This window comes from Cryptomeria japonica, chromosome 10 (genome assembly GCF_030272615.1).
Source record: "Cryptomeria japonica chromosome 10, Sugi_1.0, whole genome shotgun sequence".
NCBI lineage: Eukaryota > Viridiplantae > Streptophyta > Pinopsida > Cupressales > Cupressaceae > Cryptomeria > Cryptomeria japonica.
This window is the reverse complement of record NC_081414.1, coordinates 188,927,338-188,951,433: the sequence shown is the minus strand read 5'-3', so window position 1 is coordinate 188,951,433 and position 24,096 is coordinate 188,927,338. Positions and strand designations below refer to the sequence as shown.

The window sequence follows — 24,096 nt, the reverse complement described above, 5'->3', positions numbered from 1 at the left end:
ATGTTTCATGCGTTATGTGTATTTATGTGCATGATTCATGTCTTATGCGTATTTAAGTGCATACTTCATGCGTTATGTGTATTTATGTTTGTATACTTCACACCTTATTGTATACTACACGCCTTATGTCTATTTATGTGTATACTTTATGCCTTACGTGTAATTATGTGTATGATTCATGCCTTATGTGTATTTACTTGTACATGCCTTATATTTATGTACATGCTTCATGCCTTACGTGTATTTATGTGTATGCTTCATGTCTTACGTGTATTCATGTTTATGATTTATGCCTTACGTATATTCATGTGTATGATTCATGCCTTACGTGTATTCATGTGTATACTTCATGCTTTACATGTATGCTTCATGCCTCACATGTATTCATGTGTATGATTCATGCTTTATGTGTATGCTTCACGCTTTACATGTATTCATGTGTATGATTCATGCTTTACGTGTATGCGACAAGCTTTACGTGTATACTTCATGTTTTACGCCTTACATGCATACATACATGGGTATGCTTCATGGCTTACATGTATTTACGTGTATGCATTATGTCTTACATATATTTATGTGTTTGCTTCATGCCCAATATGTTTGTCGCATGTTTGATCCATGCCTAATTATTATCAAAATACCAAATCGATCTAGACTCTATAATAGCTTACGAATGCTGCCCTGAAACCTCACCTTATCAAGAAAGTAAATAGGTGCCTTTAGGTTGATATTTCGTGGTGTTTTGCAAAAGCCTATAATTAAGATATCTGAACCTTCCGATAAGTAGGGCTCTTGATTTCTCGCTTTTGGCAGAGCAGAATGTGAAAGATGGGAAGAGGTCAAGAAGTGATAAAAAGGAGTATTAAATGTTGTTCACAAGCCTATAGCAACGGGTATACCCTATACAATGAAGTATAGGATGTGTTACCTTATGAACAACCATGGAAATATGAGATAGAAATACACCTCGCAATCGACATACATGGTATAAAGAATCGTGTATGGTATAAAACTGAATAACATATGCTTGGTATTCCATAGGAGGACAGTAGTCATAGGCCAATAGTCATGGAATCAGGCAAGGAGCAGTCTATATTAACAGTACAATCCTCTTGGGAGCACCCGGAGCAAGAGGACATGGATCCTATTCAAGGATCAATATGATCTCTGGATAAAATCTGAATCGAAGAAAAAACAACGGAGTATAATCTGAAACATGAAAGAACTTGAAATTCTGGATAAAATCTAAACTAAAAAGAAAAACCCACTGAGTATAACCTGAAACATGCAGAACTTGAAACCCCAAAATCAATGTATATATACATATACGTATATGTATATGCATATGCATATGCACATGTGTACATGTACATGTACATGTACATGTGTATATGCACATGTACACATACATGTACATGTACATGTACACATGTGCATATGCATATGCATATACATATACGTATATGTATATATAAATGCAAATGTACATGTACATGTACACATGTGCATATGCATATGCATATAATACATATACATATACATATACATGTAGCGTTGTAAGTTGTAACCGGTCCAATTTACACCTTATATTTGTGCTCCTACTTTAGCATGCCCTATCCTCATCCCCTCTCTAGGTTTGATTTGACCCTATTCCCCATTTTTGATGTCATGAACACCCTTTGGTGGGCCCCATCATGGGATCCCCTCCCCCCTTTCTCTTTGTTTTCGTCCTATTTGCTGGAGGGCCAAGACGTGGGATGCCTTGGAATGGACCAGGGCGCCCCAAAATGTTCTAGTCCCCCTAAAGCAGACCCCAATTTGAAAAGGGGCAGGCCCTATATCTCCCTGATGGCATTTGGTCCCCATGGCTACACGACCGTTAGAGGTTAGCCTAATCGGTAATATAGCTAGGGGAACCCTATATAAAGACATCCTATCAATACGTAAAGTATTTGTGCATCCGTGAAGCATTCATTATCAAACATCTTTAGAGATTCAAGGTTGCATATTCATCATTCAAGAATTGTGGAGCAAAGTTACATCAATCTTCATGCAAACACGTATATGTTTCATTCGAAAAGCTATGCATTATCATCAACAATTGCAAATCTGAGGTACATCTCCTTAACATTTATTTGAGTATTTGCATTATTTTGTTCAAGGTTATGTAATGATCCACTCCCGGATCACACTTGCTGGTCTGATTTTTTTTGGATTCTTTTTGTTTATTTTTCTGATTTTTTTTGTTTTTGGAAGTTTTCTGATCTTTTTTTTTTTCCGAGTTTTGACAACAAATGAAGTGCAATAACAGAAAAGAGGGCTGGAAATAAAAACTATTGAAATATAGAATGTCTTCCCTTTTAATTAAGAGGGCTTCCCTTTTAATTTATTAAAATGTCTTCCTTTCTTTAATATTAAGCTATTTTAAAAACAACTTATTAAGGGTCCTAGGGGTCATGCCACTAGGTGGTCCCCCTTGGACACTTTATTTAAATTACTTTATTCCAATAATATAAAACAATATTATTATTAAATAACACTTATTCAATTAATTAAAATATTAAAGCTATTACATTAACATTTTATTATTATTCCAAGGCCATCCTCCAATCACCTTCAATTTAGAGTTGCTGTCGCAATTGATACCCGACCGATGTCTAGGTGTGGATGACCAACTGTCTGTCTCCCCCTAAAAATTGGGGATTCTCCTAAAAAGTAGGAGACTACTTTTCATCAACTATAAATGCTCCACTAGCTCCCTACCAATCTTCCCGACATCCTGGTGGGTCTACAAGTGACTACCAATCTGCTCCTAAAAAATAGGAAAGTCTTTAAAATTAAGGAGACAGTCCTTGAACAACTGAGGATGCTCCCAAAGTCTACTGCCATGCTTCCCAAGCTCCGGGTGAACCAACAGTCACTCCCTAAAAAATAGGAGCCCTTCGTAAAAAATAGGAAACTAGCCCAAAGCTCGAGAAACGACTCATATGCCTTCCCAAAGTCATCTGCCCCCTCGGAATGGGTCCCCCATCCACTGCATTAGCCTATAGGAACCTTGCTAATAGGCTTACCTCTGCGAAAGATATTGACCTAGGAAATGGGGACATTACAAGTTAATTCGTAACCCGGTGTTTGACTTAGGCAAACCCCTATCCACAACATCTTTCCCTCTTTTTGTGCGCAAGAAACAGGTGTAGGAGCTGTACTTAGGAAACAGCAGTGACGAACAGGTTCAGCTTTCAACGGTGGAAGATTCGAAGGACCAGGGTGGATCTGTGCCACTTGGGGCCCGAAAAATCAGGGCATTCTGTATTGTCAAGTTACCTCAAATGTCTCTCATTTTGCCCTAATTTTATAACTACATTCCAAATTCAACTAAGAAAGAGGATAACCATTAATAACTAGTTGAATTCAATTAGAATCACAACCCTTTCTTCATTTAGATTGAGGCTAGATCTACTAGGTTCAACCCTCTTTCAATGTAATTGTGTTAATTGGGTTATTTAGTGGATTTACTTGGTAAAACCCTAATTCCTATATATATATATATAGATATGCTGCATACAATGGCACACATACATTTATGGACTAGTTAAAATCCTATCACCAAAAACTCTCCCATCACTAAAGGTACGTGTTGACACTGACAAAATTGTAACTATGGAAGAAACAAAGTGTTGATACTTATATATGTTTGATGACTCTTATTATAAATGCTGATGCAATAAACCACTCAAGAATGCCATTCGTTATATTGATGCACCAATTAAAGCTAAAATTCAACATCGTCCAAGAATTAATAAACACCACGCCTTACTCCTTTGTCAATCATGCAATCCATTACTTGATTGTTTCATCTACTCACTCGTAATTGGTAACTACATTGTCATGTATATTACCCTTACAACATCTCGTTTGTTGATTACTTTCTAGAAATTAAAGCTTCTTCACAAATATTATATAGTCAAACTCATAACATTTTACCCTCTCTCGAACAATTGTGTTAAGGTATGACTATTATACAAACAATGAAATTCAATGAACAAATTCCTAACATCACCAGGTCTCCATGATCATTTCACCCTTGGGTACACTCTTACCTTATATACATAATATAGCTATTTTATGTATGGTATGGTCAATCATCAATAAAGAAACTGAAACACATCTATGGACAAAGGATCTCTCTGCTCTCAAACAATGTTTTTGATCCAGAATAGTATTATTCCTTGTAGATGCAAAGGGGGCAATTGATTTTTGCCTCATAAGGATGAGATAAAACTTGTTAAAACCCTCGAGTCTCAAAAATACTCACAAAGGATGAGATGACACAAAGGACTCACAGAGAACTCATCCGTAGGGATGAGATGACACAAAGGACTCACAGAGAACCTAGGCACCCAGTAAGAGCCCAAACCATACCCAAGCATAGTTTCATACATTAAAACCTCAGTTTCACTCTTCATAGCTTTGTGACAACATTTTTGATTAGAATATGCCAGCAAGCAAGCAATTATATATCATTTCAGTTGCATTTGTGAGCTACACCTATGGACATAGGGTTAGTAAACTTTATATGAACAATAATGAGATTGATTTCAGTTGATTTACATTATGCATATGTAGCAGCTGTTTGCTTATGTTTTGTGAAATCAATTTCCTTGTGTTATGATTTGGCATTTTGTCAAATGTTTAAAAAATGGAAATTAACCAGATTTTACACTTGACACAGCTAGTGGCAGTGGCAATCCGATTGAATTGTGGTTCAAATGAAATTGAACCAAATGCTGATATTGACTTTGATGCTTCTAATGAAGAACATGAATATTAAATATTTATTGTAATTTGAGTTTTCATTGTGTAATGACATTTTTGAGACTTGAGCATTTTCATTTTGGCAAATTTTATATATATATCTATATATATATTGTTACAGACCAGACTAAGAATTTGCAACTTCTACTACACCTATATTTTCTTAATGGTCTCCTTTTTCCTAATTTGGTTTTCCAAAATTGAGGCTAGCTTAATTTTTTTATTTTAAATGAAGAAATTGAGTCAGATAAACATACCACTACAAGTCATTAAACAAGTGTACAAGAATAGTCTAGAAAAACAGAGTCACAGGTTTTAAGTATTAATATTCAGTAAATTTGTCATTAATATTTGACCATTATCTAGCTTTCTAGCTAGTTTTTCTATCTGCACATCTCCTTTCCATACACATGATTGATTAATGGTATACTTGTAACCTAATGTTTTTTGAATTTGGGCTCCTATTGTTGATGAAGTTTTCATGTTCAATGATTTTGATGTATAGAACTGAAGACTATTCTTTTAGCTGTTGCCTAACACTCAAGGTCTAACCTAATATCTCATAGATTCATGAAGGAAGATTGTTGCAGGCCAGATTGAGAGTTTGCAACTTCTACTACACCCAAATTTTTTAAATGGTTTCCTTTTTCGCAAATTGCTTTTCCAAAAATGAGGTATTGTTCTAAGTTATTTTAAATGAAGAAACTTAATCAATTACACAAATTGACTACAAATAGTCATTTAACAAGTGCACAAAGTTAGTCTAGGGAAATAGAGAGTTAGAGGGTTTTTATATTCAGTAAATGGGTTGTTAATATTTGGCCATCATCTAGCTCTTTAGCTAATTTTGCTATCTACACCTTCTCTATATACACAAGATTGAATAATGGTATACTTGGAACCTAAACATTTTGAATTTGGCCGATCATTGAAGTTTTCATTTGTGATGATTTTGATATCTAGAACTGAAGACTATTCTTTGAATTGTTGTCTAACATTTAGGGTTGGACATGGCACATGGCGCCTATCTCATGGATTCATGAAGGAAGATTAATGCATATAAGATTGAGAGTTTGCAATTACTGCACCTATATTTTCTTAATGGTCTCCTTATTCTAGATTTGGTTTTCCAAAATAGATGCTCAACTCTAAATTTTTATTTTAAATGAAAAAGTGAATCAATATGGCACCTATCTCATGGATTCATGAAGGAAGATTAATGCATACAAGATTGAGAGTTTGCAATTACTGCACCTATATTTTCTTAATGTTCTCCTTATTCTAGATTTGGTTTTCCAAAATAGATGCTCAACTCTAAATTTTTATTTTAAATGAAAAAGTGAATCAATTAAACAAACCTGGCACAATGCACACAAATAGTTCAGGAAAACAAAGTCATAGGTTTTTTTTTTTGATCGGTAATTTTGTAGTATATTGATTCAGAAAAAAGTATACAACCATCCAAGGCCACGCTAAAGATATAAACATTGGCCCAAAATATTCATAGTCCTGCCCTACTTTGAAAACATTCGAAACTAAAACAAGGAAAGGAAACTAGTTCTGTGCATCTATGCACCAAAATATTACAGACATGCCTAAAAAGACTTTTCGAAACAGTATAGTGGAAGAATATGTAAAAAAACAATGGCCCCATGGCCACTCACTCGCTATCGCTTTGGTTCACCTTCTCCTCGTCTGCGATATCAGCCAAAGCTTTTCCCTTTGCAACTTCACTCTTCATCTCCGGGATGCATTCCAAGCATCCAAAATCAGGGTCTCCTTCCAGACTTGCTAACAATTGGACAACCCGCCCTTCCTCGAATCTATCTGGCAGATCTCTCCCGACTTCCATTCGCGCCACCACCTTTAGAGCCTTCAATACTTCATCTGTCCTAATGAGTTTTACACAGAGCTTCATGGCTTCCCAACCAATGTGAGCTCACTCACGACATTGTCCTTAATGTGGTTTTCCGGACCTCGAACAAAAGGCAGTAGCTCCTCCTTATCGTCTCCCTCCCTAATGCGAATGCCTGTCTGAGGCACTACCCACTCCAAAATGGAGTCGAGGTTGATTAGGTACTCCCCATCTATCAATTTTGTCAAAGTAAGCCTGATTTTCTCCACCTTCGGCTCGAACTCGCATGCCCATGCCAAAATCAGGGAATACACCTCCATGTTCGTCCGATAGCGAAAATGGATGTGTGACACCTCCTCTCCTAGCATCAGGCGTGCAACACTCCACAATTTCTCTTCTTTGTACCTGAATACCCCCTGCATTCTCTTCTCCGAGACTATCCCCAGGAATGGTACCAATTTCTTCTCAGTTCGCAAAGTGAAGTTTGCTTCCATTAGACCTGCACAAATTATTAACTCCACCCTCTACAATGCAAATCACATGATACCATTTATCAATCAAACTAAATACAAACTCAATAACCAGCTCACAAATCAAAGGAATTAAATTCCTCCATCGTCGTTTGAGACAGGTCATAAATGCAAGCGCGATGACATAAAAGGAATGAAATTTCACAGCAGATTTGCTGCACTCCGCCATCATCTCTAACAGGTACTATTTGCCTCAGCAACTACCACTTTAATTACAAAGTCTGCAAAGGTGTACTTGTCATTTCGGGCTTCCTTGCGTGCATGTTGTTTACTTCGTGCTTCTAGGACCGCATTTACGACCACTTCCATACTCTGCCATCTCCCTTCCACCACTTGGCCATTTGGCGAGTCATGTTGCGTCCGATGTTGGAGAGTAGATCTGCCATTGCATTTGTACCTCACCTGACGTGGGATACCCGAATTCCTCAAAAAGATTGAGTTTTACTCGGATGATCGCCACCCAACGAGATAATTTCCATGATGGAGTATTGCCCTTAGTGATTGCGTTGATGACCACCTGGGAGTCTCCTTCCAGATGCAACCGTTGGACTTTTATGTTTAAGGCCAACTCAGTTGCCAGGAGTGCCGCCTGAGCCTCTGCTTCGTTGTTTGTTCCATCCTGCAGACAATGGGCTCCTAGGTTGTAGGCACTATAGGCAAGAAGCCCCACCATTTCACCAAAGGGTCGTCCCCAGAGTCATAGGTTTTTTATATTCAGTAAATAGATTGTTAATATTGGGCCATTATCTAGCTCTCTAGCTAATTTTGCAATCTACATATCTCCTTTCCATAGACATGATTGAATAAACAATTTGAGTTTGGCCTATTGTTGATGGTGTTTTCATATTTGATGATTTTGACATGAACTGAAGACTATTTCTTGATCTATTTCCTGACATTTAGGGGTTTTTCTGGCACATGGAGGGGATCTATCTGATGGATTAATGAAGGAATATTCTTGCGGACGAGACTGATAGTATTCAACTTCTACTACACCTTTATTTTCTTAATGGTCTCCTTTTTCCCAATTTGGTTTTCCTAAATTGAGGCCCATCTTTGAATTTTTATTCAAATGAAGAAACTGAATCAATTGCACAAACCTACTACACGTAGTCATTAAACAAGTGCACAAAAATTGTCTAGGAAAACAGATTCATAGGTTTTATTATTTAGTAAACGGGTTGTTAATATTTGGCCATTATATAGCTCTCTAGTTAATTTTGCTATATACACATCTCTCTGTACACACAATTGAATAATGGTATAATTGTATCCTAAACAAATTGAATTTAGCCTATTGTTGAAGTATTTTTCATTTATGACGATTTTGACGTGTAGAACTGAAGACTATTCTTTAATTGTTGCATAACTCTTAGGGGTTGGACCTGCCACGCTGATGGCATGTATCTCATGGATTCATGACTGTAAATGGACGAGTATCTGCTACATTTATTTATTTTGAATTCATGCCATATTGTGTGTATGAAGCTACAACTATGCTTTTTTTAAGATAACATTAATAAATGCATTTATCATAATTTAGGAATATTCATCGAGATTTTTCTAATATTGATTCGTTATTGCTTTTGATTTCTTTTTGGTTACATGATTTATTGATTATGAAATGCTTGAGAAGATTGCCACCCTGTTTAGGCCAAAGCTCATGATTGCTGGTGCTAAAGTATATCCTCAAGACATTGACAATGCTCACTTTTGGTAGGTATAAAAGTTGTTTATTTTCACATAATTTTTGATGAATCAAACCATTCTTAACTAATTTTCTTCTCCAGAATTTTTTATTTTCACTATGGTGACATCTTTTGTAAGTTCATGTTGGATGTAGCTTGTAGTCACATACAGTTTGGTGGACTTTTAGGCCTTGCTCGGTAATGAATTTACTTGTATAAAGATAGAGTATAGAAATTCTTACAAACCATGATGAAGTTTTCTTGAATTAATTGATTGGAAAAAGTATCAATTTGGCAAATTTGTGAGTTTTGTTTGTTTTCTTTTTGATTATCTATTGGTGATGAAGACAATTTGATTGGGCATTGACAATATGTGAGTAAGATGGCAATTGCAGGTCTTAAGGCTCTCTACTGGGACTTAAGCTTTCTCAGGCTTTCTGGTTGCTGATGTAGGTGCTCTTATTTGGATTGTGGAATACTACTTTTATTCTCTATTGATTTTAATGATTTGACTTTTGATATATAACATTGTAAACTGTAGCATGATATATTATTACTGTAAGATTTGGTTGTTATGAGTGTAGCCTTCTTAACTCCTATTGCAAACCTCAATTACAAAAGAGCTTTTGCCTGATATGAAGCATCTTTAACCTATTAAATGAGATTTCTTATGTTTGTAAGATTTGTTTTTTATGAATGTAGTCTTCTTAACTGCTATTGCAAACCTCAATCAGAGAAGAGCCTTTGCTTGATATGGTACATCCCTCAATGAGAGAAGAGCCTTTGCTTGATATGGTACATCTTTAGCCTATCAAATGGAATTTCTTATGTTTACTGCCCTTTTTGATTTTTTGAATTTCTGTTGGAGGGGAGTTTTAATGCCTTGCCTATAATGAATATTTTGGGATAATTCTTTGACGTTCCATGGTCAGTGCCCTTATTCATTTAATTATAATGGGCAGATCATTGATGGAAAATGTCTTTGCTTTATAATGTTTATTGGGAATGACTCATGCAAGTAAGTTGCTTTGTTGCTTGATGTGAGGTGGTCACCATGCAAGTTTCTGTGTATTAGATATCATTGCTATTATCTATATAACTGTGATGTCCTCATAGAGGGTTTTTTTGTTTAGGAACTTGCTTTTCAGATTGCAGTCGACATGGAACATCAAATTTCAGCGAAGTCTGTAATTGTGAACTGGGTCATACATAGACTTCCTGCTTAACTGGTGTGATCCATTCTTTTTTATTTTATTTTATTATTACTCTCTGTTTAGCACGATCTTTGAGAAATGGTGCATTTAGAAACTAAACCATGTTTTTTTTTTGCACACGAAGTTTTTACAATTTCCAATTAACGAAGACCGCCCTCTTTTTCTTACATCGAATATTCTAGAGCTTTGACAAATTGTGTTAATTGTGCTGCTGGATGTAATGAGCAAATGTAGCTTATGTGGAAGCATTTGTGATAATTAACCCTTCCATAAAGTGCAGGGGGAAGCATGTGGCCATATGTTGTTGGAGCATTGTGCAGTTTCAGAAGGTTAAGGCTAGGGCCCTATGGAGCTGCTATTTGAAGGTAAGAGGCTATGACTTCTGATTGCTTGTTTCTCCTAAGTGAGATTTACACTTCCTTTCAGGCTATCTTTCAATTTGTTTACAATTCATGGACACTTGGAAGTTGGAAGTTTTCATCTTAGAATAGATACAAGCTTTAATAACAAGTGCTTTCAAATTATTAATATTTATGGGTTGGTTATGTAGTAAATGACTCACAATGCAAATTCCATCTTTCTAGCAACTAGAGAATCGATAGATACATATTCACAAGCACTTCGAGGCTTTGTTTCAATATATTTATAGGTAATGGACTCTAGGGGGTCTTGGTCTTAGGATAGATACAAGTTTTAATCATGAGTGCTATAAGTTTTTAATATCTACGGGTTAGCTATGTAGTATATGATTTATTATGTAAATTCCATCTTTCTAGCAGTGAGAATCAGAAGAGACAAATTTACTGTGTTGCAATTTACTAAAATTTAGTAATAAAATTTTGTTTGACTCACAATTAAAAACCATCAAGTTTTATCAGTATTAAGCCAATCTTAACCTCAAACAATCCTTAGTTACTGTTACCTATTTTTCACTTCTAGTTGAAAAATATTTTGAGATATGCTTGTTTTTACAAAATGAAACAAGTACGTATTACTTCTGCTATATTGCATTCCATTTGCACTAGAAAAAATGAACTAAGGATTATATTTTAAATACTTCTAGTTTGTAACAGCAAAAGAGAGAGAGACATCTCATAAAAAAAGAGAAGTATTTTTATTGATATTCAAACATGCGTCCCACACAAAGAGCCGTGAGACTAGCTACATACATCAGGTGCAGGAAGGAAATACATAAACATGTATACATGATTACAAAAATAAATAGAGCATGTTGAGAGTGGAACCAGTCATTGCCTGAATGACTGGAACGGTTGGAGTAGCCTTGATGTTGCCTTCATCTTGCTGCTTCGTCCTTGTCTGCATCTGCCTTCCTTCCGGTATCTGCAAAGGAGTTAAATATGCAATGGGTTAGAACATTTTGTTCTAAGCAATGGCTGATTAAATTCCTAACATGTATGCTAATGCATGCATGTATATATAGTCCCTACATGCATTAGGTGCATATAGTCAGCATCACGGAAGATCTCAGGAAGAGCAAATATCAGATCAAAGGAAAATCATCATACATATGCATATTATTTCTAATATGTTTGCTTAATGTGCAGGACTAGGAAAAGGTAGCTTGCTGGTCATAAACTTCACAAATGAGTGGGGGTAAATGAGGCTCCCACAAGGGTTGAGCCCAGCTCATATAAATTCAACAAAGGCACACAGTCATATCTCAGAAAATGATGCAGACAAGAATCAAAATAGGTATGAACAGCAATATGAGTGGTTTTGTATTTAAAGAACTAGAAGCATTATGGCAGTTGACAGTAGTAAGGGGAGTTTCATGATTGTAATAACTCCTATGTAACATGAGCTCTTCAAACATCAAGACAAAAAGGATGCCTTTGTTAAGAGGTTAAGGAAATTATCAAGATGCAGTCATAATACCTTTCATTCATTGTTGCATGATAAATTTTAAGAGTTACATCAGAGACCAAGTGGACAGATGCAAATAAAATTGGGCATTCACAGTAGACAAAGACAATTATTTTCAAAGGCCTGTGACAACACAATCATCACTTATTACAAATGACAGTCCATGATAGTCGCCCTAATAGATAATACAAAGGAGTATGAGAATCATAGCTTATAGTCAAAGGACAGTGTATAGACATTAAAGGTTCAAAAGCACAAGAATGACAGTCTTTTAAGGACAATAGTGTTGAATCACCAGATAAGAATTTTTCATCAAAATAAACCCTCGTGGAGATATAAGGAGCAGCCACAACATTAAAACACAAAGACAAGCCAGTGCCTTATATAGGTTGTCAAAGAGCAACGTATTCTAGCAGCTCGTAAGGTATGAGCGAAATGCAGAGATCTTTCAACAATGCAGCATGTTGCAAGAGTTTACAGAAAAAAGAGAGATCCACGCCATACAATGCAGACATTTTAATCCTTCCTAGATTTATCAGTGGTTATGAGAGAATAATTTCTTCTCAGAGCATAGAAGGAAGAGGTTTTACGGTTTCCAAAGGAAGATGCAGTGCAGTCCCAACATGACAAAGGAATCACACACAAGAACCTAATAGCAGTTCATATATTCGCACAACAGAGCAGAGAGAGTGAAAAGAGAAGCGTCAAATATGAGTTATGATGAACCCTTCTGTGTTTAAAGCTCAGAAAAAGAAGCACAGCGAACAGCAAAGCCAATTGACAGTTTTCTTTTTCCAATAAAATATGCTCAGAAATAGCAGGTTATTTGGTATAATTAATATGCACCTATAGCTGCCATTAATGAAAAAATCTTTAGAAAATTGTTCTCATAAGCAGCTATAATGGGGTCCAAGAAAGCAAATAATCAGTTCCAGATTTTCGAACCAGGAAGCCACCTTTGGCAGCCAGCCATGGAGACAAATATGCCCTTCGATTCTGTATTTTTCCTAAAATAAACCCTCGACTTGTGCAGAGAATAAACCAAGTGGAACCCTCACTTCATAGGATGAGGAAACATTCAAGAATAATCATAGACAGTAAGAGATGATGATATCAGTGAAAAGAATCGAAGATCATTGCCAACACAAGTTCATAATGAAGCAGTATACAAGAGACAGCGATTTTCTCCTTTTTTCTCAGTCACTAATTCTTCAAAAAGCCGAGTTGGAGTGCGTAATGAGTAGCTTACCTGAAACAACTAGTAATGGCGTGCTAATTTGAAGGTCGTTTTCATAATTTCCGCAAGAAATCAGATATGGCAACACCCAGTAGAGCAAATCAAAGGAAAAAATCACGCCCAGTTTTTAGAAAGTGCAAAGAATGTATAGAAAAATCTCCACGGTAGCCCCAGTATGTGCCCAGAATCATCAAAAATTGCAGTTTAGCCTTCAAACCCTCATGGCGGCTACTTCACGACAGAGTTTTTCAGTGGAGAGGGATAGAAAATATCAAGATGAAGAAAGAAATGAATATTTTAGGTTTTCTTTTCCTTAAATGTATCGACCTTGGGATATTTTGCCTTGTTCTCTTTATCTTTTCCTCGTGCTTAATGCCACGCGAAAATACAACGGGGCCGAATTTCTTTATTTTGCATCTCCCTTGCCCATATTTATTAAGTGATAAAAATAAGTCACTTAATAAATATGGTTCTTTTTATGGAGATTAAACATTGGTTTTATATTTAAATGAAATAAAGATTTATTAAAATGATTTAAATTTATTACTTAATGCCTTTTTTTAATTTCATATTTATATTTAAAGTCAAAATTTTTTAATAAATGGAGTAAGAAAAATGTTTACTAAAGTGGTTTAAAACTCATCACTTTATTAAATATGTTTTCTTATTACATTTATAAAATTTTAATAAATAGAAATAATAAATTACTTGTTAAAGTGAATTTAATCACTTTAATAAATAACCTTATTATTCTCATGTTAATAAATTTTGACTTTAAATATAAATAATAAAATTAAACAAAATGCTTAAATTAAGTAATGAATTTTAAAATCACTTTAACAGATATTTACTTTCATTTAATTGTGAAGTCAAAGAGTTTTTTTTTGCATTTATGAAGGCTTCCAAGCCTTTTAGGAGATATTTTGGGGCCATTTATGATGCATTTAGGGGCTTTTACGGTTGGAGCATGGGTTGGCTTGACTTTTGGCCTAACTTTTCCCCTTTCAGACCTGTTTCAGGTCTTTTAAAGGTGGGTTTTTGTTTCTGCTCGCCCAAGAGGAGGTGGAATACATTATTCATTATCTGCTTTTTGGAAAGCATATATACTACCTTCCTTCATTGTAAGGGTTCTGATTCATTTATCTTTTTGGCAGACTGTAATTTCTGAGTTCTTTTTGCAAGAGGGAATGTTTTTGTAACACTTTTTCAGGAATAAGAGAGCATTGTAACAACTTTGAGCAATAATAAGCAGTCCATGCCTTCTCATATTCTTTTGTCATTGAGTACTTGGTGTTTGTGCAGGTTTTTTGTGATATTCTTGTCCTTTAAACTGTATTTTCATGAGGGTACCTTATGCAGAAGCATAATTATTTGCAGGTTATAAATTGTGAGTGAAATAGCAGTCTTAGGTTGTGAGAAGTGTTTTTCTCTTCTAAGGACTGTGATTTTAGCCGCCTTATAAATTATTTATGCAAGGGTTATGACCTACTGGGTTGTGTAGGTGAGTACTATTACTGTCTTACTGTTTGTTGTTTGTTGTTTTTCTTCCTCAAGACACTCAGTTTGGTGCATCACCTGTTAGGCAGCAAGTTCATTTTTCATGTTCCCCTTCTCTTTCCTCAAAAAATCATTAGGATAGTCAGAATTAGGTGATAACCAGTTAAGAACCAACTTTCTCTGGAGGTTCACTCCAAGTATTAGGCAACCCACAGGCCTAGGAGAGTTCCCATGTGTCACAAGCCTGCTGAGTTGAAAGCTTAGCAAGATAGGGTGCAGGTTCAAGTGATAACAGTTACCAAGAGTAAAAACGTTAATTGGTCGTTGCTTATATTTCCCATTTTGTGCAACTAAGATCCAATTTGAATAGAGCAAGATTAATAAAATTTTCTAGTCATTTGCGTCTTCTAGGTATTTTGGCTATTTGGACACTGTCATTGGATGTGCTTTATTGGAAGATTAACAAACTTCCAAGTAGTGCAAATCTGCTTTCCTAACGAGATTGTTTTTAAATTGACAAGCAACAATATCTAACAAATTCAGTTTCTTTCCTAAGAGTTGTTTGGTATTGTGAATCCTTTTTCATTCCATCAAGGTTTTAATAAAATAAAAGAATGGTAATTTTGAACAATTCCCCAATTTGCAAGATAGGTATATTATTATTACGAGAGGCATCTACAATGACATACAATTATCCGTAAACAAAAAAATGATTTGAATAAATTTGACATGTAGATGACAGGTAAATGCATGCATGTTTCAGTTTCTCTATAAGTATTATTTTATTATTATGCCAAGAGGCATCTACAATGACATACAAATATCCGTAAACAAAAAATTGGTTTTGAATAAATTTGACATGTAGATGACAGGTAAATGCATGCATGTTTCAGTTTCTCTATAAGTATTATTTTATTACTCTGAATAAAATAGAATCACTACCACTTGTCTCTAAGTATATGAAACTGTTACATCTTTAATGAGAGTGAAGAGTGCAGCATTATTCAGCTCCATGTCCTTCTTGACAACTAATAAACATGCAAGACAATAATGTGATATCTCTCGACATTATTATACGTATATTTTTAATAGAATATAGGTATAGTAGTTTTATAGTTCTCAGCAATCCAAAATAAGTCTAGCAAAATAAAAATTGAGAGAATAAACTTGGAAGACATTTAGTGAACTTGAAAAAAATAGATTGATATTGTGGTAGGTTAGAGGGATGATGGTGAAGGAAGTCTATAAAAGAATTTACATTCTGAGCTTGAACAATACATAAAAACAAGAATATTTAGCGTAATGTCTCTAATTTTAATAAAGTGACTTAATTAAGTTAATTAATTAAGTGGTCCTAATTTTTAAATAATATCACAAGGACTTATTTAATTAATTGATTTAATTATTAAATAAAGGGGTCCAAATTAATAAAATAATGAACTATTGTCGGCTTGCTTGGTAACCCTTCGGGAAACTTTTCGGAGCCCATTTATAAGGCCGAGTTTGGCATAGTTGTAGGTATGGTGAATTTGATGTTTTCTTTGTATTTGTGAATTCCGGTTGGAGTTATGTTCTGTTGCAGTTTCGGAGGTGCAAGATCCTCCCTATTCTATAATTGTAGTTTCGGTGGTTAAAGCCACCCTAGTCTGCCCTTGGAGATATCATTTCTGATATTTCAGTTGTACTTCATTGTCGGATCCATCTTTGTCATGTGGAAATATAATTACAAATATCTAGTTCTTGGCCATTCAATGTTGTTGGTGTATACTCTGTGTTGATAATTCATTCCCGTATTTGCAATAATCTTATCGGCGGAGGAATTATCTACGATTGGATCCTTCAGTGGAAGTAACATTGTCGTATGGAGTGTTTGGAAGTGTGCGGCCTTCTTTTCTGTATGAGTGGAACTTTGCAACCAGAGCCGAAGGGTGCCGAGTGCCGCTGATTCAGGGCAGAAGGTGTCGAAGGTACTTTGCTCTCGAGTGCTTCCCTCAAGTATTTGCCCTCGGGTACTTCCCTCGGGTACTTTGCCCTTGGGTGTTTCCCTCGGGTGCTTCCCTTGGGTGCTTTTCCCTCGGGTATTTCCCTGGGGTACTTACCGTACGGTTGGGTACATTACATTTAGTACCCTATTATGTTAAAGCTTCCTTTGTGACTGTTGGTGAAATTCTAATTTCAGAATGGGCGTATGTGAGAGCATAGGTTTTCCTAAGCTCTTCTCTAAGTCCAGCAGACCCTTTCTGTTAGCTTTTGTCTAAAGTTGGTTTAGAGGGATGATGTTAAAGGAAGTGTATCAAAGAATTTAGAATTTGAGCTTCAGCAATACATAAAAAACAAAAGAATTTAGTAACCTATTATGTCAAAGCTTCCTTTGCAAGTATTGGTGAAATTTTAGTTTCAGGATGGGCATATGTCAGCACAGGTTTCCCTAAGCTTTTCTCTCAATCCAGGAGGTCCTTTAGCTCTTAGGTTTTAGATATTTAAAAGTGTCCATGTTAATGAACCTTTGGCTGCTTTTTATAAAAATATTTTAAATGGGTGCATTCTGCATAGCCTTCTTTCAACTCAGTGCTGTTACCATAGGTTAGAAAGTGACACCATGGGTCCTATCTCTGACTTTCGTCTATTAGACTAAAATGCTTCAAAGCATATTTTAGCTTTGATCTATGAAAATCAATTCCTTGTTCACATCATACACACAAGCACTTCATGTTGTTTTTTGTGGGATTTTTAAATTTTTTTCAGAATGCTTGTAATCAAACTGTTTTTCTGACATCAGACAGGTTAGATTACTATCACTGAAGATAGGTTTAAGTGCATGTTTGGGTTTATATTATCAATATATTTCAAAGCTGTCTTGTCCTTTTTAAATTTTTTTTATTAAAAACGTTTTTATGAGGCATTGTGACCCTTTTTCCCAGATTAGATTGTCACTGCTGTTGATGCAACTACGTAATTTAAATGTATGAAAATTGATGTTACCGAACTTGTGGTTTTATATGATCAGTTATACTTTTTTTGAATGTTTGTTTTATATTATTATTCAATATAAAAAAATATTGGTCTTTTAAAAATTGTTTGAGATGAGTTTGATAGTCACAACGATTTATTCTATTGAGCAAAACCCTTTCTGATGCCATAGCTTATATATTGGACAAATAAAAGCAGTTTGAGACTGATAGATTTATCTATTTTTATTATCAGTCCACTTTTGACATTGTTCTGATTTATAAAATATTTCCTTTTTCCTTTTTCTCATTTGATTGGTTACTCACATGGTTTTTAATATCAATGGATTAAGTGATAATTAATTAAGACTAATTATATGGTTACATGTTGATACAGAAACATCCCTGGTCATGTACTATCATGCATGAACCAAAACTAGATATTTAGTTTTGTGTGAGCTGAACTTATGTGGGCTCAACTGTGTCATGTTGTGGTGGGTTCTTTTGGTGGTCTACACCTTGCTCTCTATTTGCATGCACACATACATCTTTGTCAAGTGGATGACCATGTGCTTTGAGCATCCATTTTATCGCTAGTTTGTGCAGCTCGTTTCTTGCTGTAATGTCCCGTTTTAGGGTCTGCCTGTTTCCTATTAACTAATCATACATTATTATGACTTAAATCAGATTATTAAAACTAGGGAAAAATTAGCATTCATAATTCAAGCAATAATTACCATATTTAAGCTCCGAATCCTTTCCTAATTATCAACCCTTATAGAGGATGGGGAATTACTTGTTAGGGCACTAGGAAATCATTCTACACAAATAGGCCCAAGGTTTTAGGAACACCCGTTTGTTGACGTGGGAAAAGTACGCTAATCTTTCAGTCAACACAGAATATAATACTGAGCTGATCCCATTATCTCTTGGATAAAGGAATCCCTAATTCTGCTCTGAACAATCAAAAGGGGACAACGTCAAGGTTCCAACTGATAGGACTTGATTGCTCAGGATAACTTAGTGGTTGTGTTTTGCTGGTAAACATGAGGGGACTTATGAATTGTAATAGGCTGGCCTGCATTTGGCAATGCCTTGATTCTCAAACTGGCGAAATAAATAACAAAAGGGATAGGGTTTAGGAATCCTAAGGACAATGATAGTAACGGTTGGTGCTGCGGGTAGACAGATTTCACATAAACTAGTTCCTTCTTATCTAGAGATAAACTCACAACTCCACAGGAATAGTGTAAGCTTCAGGGAATAAAGGATTTTCAGACTATGGATATTCATTTAGACACCCAATTCTGGTGCAGCTTGAGAAAACACCCACAGTTAAACTAAGAACAATATTAGGTTTAGACTAACCATGCACGAAGACCTATAGTCAACAAGCCTCCAATGATATGAACCTGAAATCACATCCAATACCCTCACATTTCACCATTAAAATCATTGAACTCTAATTAGCTAATTTGATGAAAAGAAACCATGTCAACAGAAGAGGACAAATGACAAACATCATACTTCTGTTTATTTCTGTTTCAGCTGCCATTACAACAATTTTTGTTCAACAACTTCTTCTCTATTCTATTTCTACTCTTAATCTGCTAGCTGTCTAACTGTTCTAACTTTCCAACTCCTTTACAATGAGAGAGACACTAGCCTTTTATAGATTTTACGTTCTGAATCAGTGGCCAAGATTGAATTCATCTTATGGCTCTGATTTGCCTTCTAGAAGCACTGATAGCTTTCTGGTTAATGATCTCAACCACCTCCTACTACCTTTTCAGCTACCTGAAATTGTTCTCAATTAATTATGCTACAAGACAAAGTTTTGTTGGTCTCGAGGCACAGAAAGGGGAATCCTGGTAATTGGGAAATAACTAACTTGTGCCCCCCCTTTCGAGTTACATTAAATGGGGCCCACAAGTAGTCATTTTACAATAAAGCAATTGTTTTTACAAACAAACAATTTTTTGTTATTTCCAGTTGTGCATTTCTGATTTTGTATGTCCTGTAGCATTCTGTGTGTTTTGTTGCCTTCCAGAGATTTGGAATGACATCATTTTGGTCCTTTTGCGCTGTGGTTGTATGTCCCTTCTAGTTGAATTGCTCCTCATCATCGTTGTGCTTCGCCTTTGGTCCTGCAACACGTTCTTCATCGGACACGCCATCAGAGTCATTTTGCGATCAAATCATTCACTCTCCTACAGACGATGCCCTTCTTTTTGGCTCCCCTATGATCAATTATCCCTTATCATATCTTTGAGGAAACTAATTTCCATTATCATTGTTTGTGTTAAGAATTTATCAATATCCTCCTGTGAAAATGAAAGATTGTTATAATCAGCATTAATAATCTTCAAACTAACATGAACATTCATACTTCAAGATCCCCCCTTGCTCACACGTCGGTGATCTTTATCGATCTCATCTGTCAACTTTGTCAAGAAACTTGGCCCCCCAATGCCTTATTGAAAACATTCTTAGTGTTTCTATCGGCTCTATCAAACAAAGAAACAAATGATTTTAACTATTAATGCATTAGTAGCTTCTGGAAGATAAGACTCTCCTAAATCATTAATCTCCTCTATTCTGTTATTAGCTTACTCATTCATGCTTTATGTTTATCAGACTATAACATTGATCATAATTATGATATTGATATTGGATAATGATGGATTAGATTGACGACCTACTTAACTATGTTAAGCGTCAATCTAAATGCTATTGGGCTAGTAACCCGATACATATTAATGTCGATTCATATATGAATCGACATTAATATACTATCGGGGTATTAACCTGATAGCATATAATGCTAACAGTTATTGTTATTGTTTACTTTAAACCGATTCATTATCGGTGTGTTTATATTGATCCATTATTATTTGCTTTGACACCGATTCATTATCGGGTATGTTTATAGATCTGTTACCATTAACAATGATACCGATTTATTATCGGGTATGTTTATAGATCTGTTACCATTAACAATGATACCGATTCATTATCGGGTATGTTTATAGATCTGTTATCATTTACACTAGCACCAATTAGTTATATCATTATGGATCGGTTGATGGTTGTAAGAGTCACGACCAAGTGACATCTTGGTTGGCTATTTATGCATCATTCAAAATAAAGGAGATGACATTGAAATCGATACATGTTCATCCTCCATACCTGCAACAAACGAAAGAAAAATATTATTGTCATAGTCATAATACCAAAACTTGAAATACACCGTCAAACATATAACTTGTTTATTAAATTGGAAATTGCAATAACATTTACATGGTATCAGAGCCAGGTTGATCGAACTTGAGGCTATTCAATTTCGTGAAACAAATTTAAGAACAAGATTATATACTACATCACATTTCTCCAATGGCCAGTGCTATCAGTTCCGAAGACAGACTCGGAGGTGGCGATGACTTTTCAGCTTGGAAATTCAGAATTCAGATGATCTTAAAGGAGAACAAGTTTAGAAAGAGAAAAGGTCGTCAAGGTAAGAATACTTCAAAGAAGGACTTATCTCACATTCAATGTTACAGATGTGATCAGTTTGGACACTATGTTGCAAAGTGCCTGGAAAGAACCAAGAAACATGCTACATTTGCCAAAGTAGGAAAGACTAAAGGGGAAGATGACTCCGGAAAATATGTTTCTACTCAGCACTCACAAGCCAAGCTTCTAACAAGATCAACTCATGGGTGATTGACAGTGGTTCATCCAGCCACATCACAGGGTTCAAAGAAGTACTTGACTCCATGATAGAGGAGAGTGATGAAGACGTAACCATCGGAGATGACTCCACACATCCAGTCAGAGGAATAGGAACCTGCACCATCAAATTGAAGACAGGCATATCCTTGCAGCTCGAAGGAGTACTATATGTCCTCGACATCAAAAGGAATCTAGTCTCTATATCGGCACTGGAAGATAACGGATATAGAGTGACATTCATGGACAACAGAGTATTGGCTTGGCCAAAGAACTCTTCAATCAAAAAGGCAAAGACCATTGGACAGAGACGAGGCTATTTGTATGAGCTGTGCACGGAACCCAACCTAGCCCTAATCCATGAAGCCACTAATGCAAATGAAGTTTGGCATAGAAGATTAGGCCATCTGAATTTTAGGGCTTTATCTTCAATGGGAAACCTTGTCACAGGTCTACCCAAGTTAAAGCAAGATCATTGTGAAAAAATGAAAAAAATTACTCTATGGCACACTTCCCGAGACAAAATTTTGACTAATCCTTGGACTGGTTTAATCCTCAGTCCATCCTCGAACTACGTTTCGAATTTCGTCGAATTCTGGGTTCGTTTGCTATGTCTTTCTTTTAATCGGGTTTTAAAATCCTGACTGCAGGTGGAGAATTTTTCTTGAATTACAAGTTTAATGATTTCCATTGTTTTGGTCTCTGTAGGGAAATTTTTAGCTTATTACATGTGCACTTTATTAAAAAATGAAAACTTGTAATTTGTTTTAAATTTCCCTTTTATTGTTTGTATTATTTTTATTGTCTTTTGGTCTTTTTTAGTTAAAATAGGGATTTTTTTGGTTAAGTTACAAGTAAACTTGTAGTTCTCTCCAAAAACCCCTACTTTAATGGTTTTTACATGTAATAGGGATTTTAAACCCCCATGACATGTGTGCAAGCAATTCTAACTTCTTGTAGGGATTTTATTTCCCCTTTACAAGTGATTTTAAACTTGCATAGCTCTCCAAAAAACTTGATTTTGCTCATAAAGTGCATTTTTGAGGATTTTAAACTTGTAATTGCATTTTTAAAATCCGATTTTGCCTTGTTGATGAAAAAGTGACAATTTAAACTTGCACTTTATTTCCAAAAACCCGATTTTGGTTATAAAGTGCATTTTTGACATTTTAAACTTGCTATTTGGTCAAAAAATCCCGATTTTGCCTTACATGTTGAAAAAGTGAAATTTTAAACTTGTTATATCCTACAAAAAACCCGATTTTCATTGTTTCATGCATTTTAAACTTGCTATTTGTTCCAAAAAACACGATTTGCAAGAAAAAACGTTTTTTTGAAGATTTTTTAGCAAATTTTTGTGGAGAATTTGTTGGAGGAGGAAGGCGTTTAGGATTCCTTCCTATTTCCATGCATTTTTAGACACCTTTCATGCCACATGGAGGTTAAATTTGCAGGTTTTTAGGTTTATAACAGCTAACACGTTTTTGCCAAAAAACCACGTTTTTCTTCATTAAAGATGCCACGAATCAGAATTCTTATGAATCGTTTTGGCTTGGTATGTTAAGGCGTTGAGGTTAGAAAGAGTCTTGGCCATTTTCCATGCCATTTCTCATGCATTTGCTGCCACGTTTTTTCAGTTTTGGGCATTTTTTCAAAAACGTGGCTAGGGTTTTGGAATGCAATTAATTTCTTTTTAAGAGTTCTCCTTCTTTCTTTCAAAGATTAATCATCTTTTCTTCTTGTTTCATTTTTCTTGTTTTCAAATATGTTGGTTCTTCCCCCGAAAAATGGGTTTATGAGAGGAAATTCCCCATTTTAAAAAGAAATTTGTAAAGTAAAGTTGTTCTTCCCCTTTGGATTTCTCCTTCTTTACTTGTATTCGGGTTTTAGAAACCCGATTGCAAGTAAGAGAAAAATTGATGTTCTTCCCTTTTTGGATAAAGACTTAACCTTCTTTAGTCCAAAAATCCAGCTTCAATGATGAAAAAATCAAGTTCTTCCCAATTTCGGGTTTTGAAATCCGGGTTGCAAGTTGAAAGTTCTTCCCATTTTTGCATTGGCAAAGTTGCAAGTGATCTTCTTGAAATTCATTTTTACCTATCCGCTTCCAATTCCCTCATCCGTACATACCATTTCATCCACTCAATTCACACCTTCATTCATTTTCCCCATTTAAAGTCTACCTGTAGTCAGCCATCCAGAACCCGAAATTGGTCCAAAATGCACTCAAAAAACACTTGAAAATGACTTCTAAAGGTCCAATTACAAGTGCAAACTTGTAGTTACCCATTACACATATGAAGTTGCATGTTTGTTCCCCGCAATTGCAAGTTAATGCTCTTGTTTTCCCCACACACGTAATGCAACTTCCAAAACCTGAAATTCACTTGTGAGCCCATTTTTGCATCAATTTCTCTCTTCCCTTGTCAGTTCGGTTTGCACACACGATCTACCAAATCAATGGATTAAGGCATGGGCCTTATTTTGCAAGCAAATTTCAAGAATGAAGGGTGATACAAAGAAGAAATACAACAACAATTCATGGTTGAGAGCATAAAATGCTCTCAAGACAAAGATGGTCATAACATGAAAAGAGGAAGGCAGTCCGTTCCCTTTTGAAAAGCTAGTACTACCCCCAAGCAAGAAGACAAGGATGCAAGTTCCCGTTCCGCTTCAAGATGTCTTTACCAATCCGG

The 24,096-nt window shown here is 35.5% G+C and overlaps 1 protein-coding gene across 4 annotated transcripts in view; it reads right to left on the bottom strand.

The window, feature by feature from the left end:
- Nucleotides 1-11,237: 11,237 nt before the first annotated feature.
- LOC131079155 (pentatricopeptide repeat-containing protein At3g12770) overlaps nt 11,238-24,096 on the bottom strand; it is a 112,540-nt gene continuing 99,681 nt past the window's right edge. For 2 of the 4 annotated variants that reach the window (XM_058017057.2, XM_058017056.2), the window contains exon 4: nt 11,240-11,446. The gene's annotated coding sequence lies outside the window, so the exon portion shown is untranslated. Of the gene's footprint in view, nt 11,447-24,096 lie in introns of all 4 variants that reach the window. The other 2 variants (XR_009113939.2, XM_059212013.1) reach the window with 2 other exon arrangements.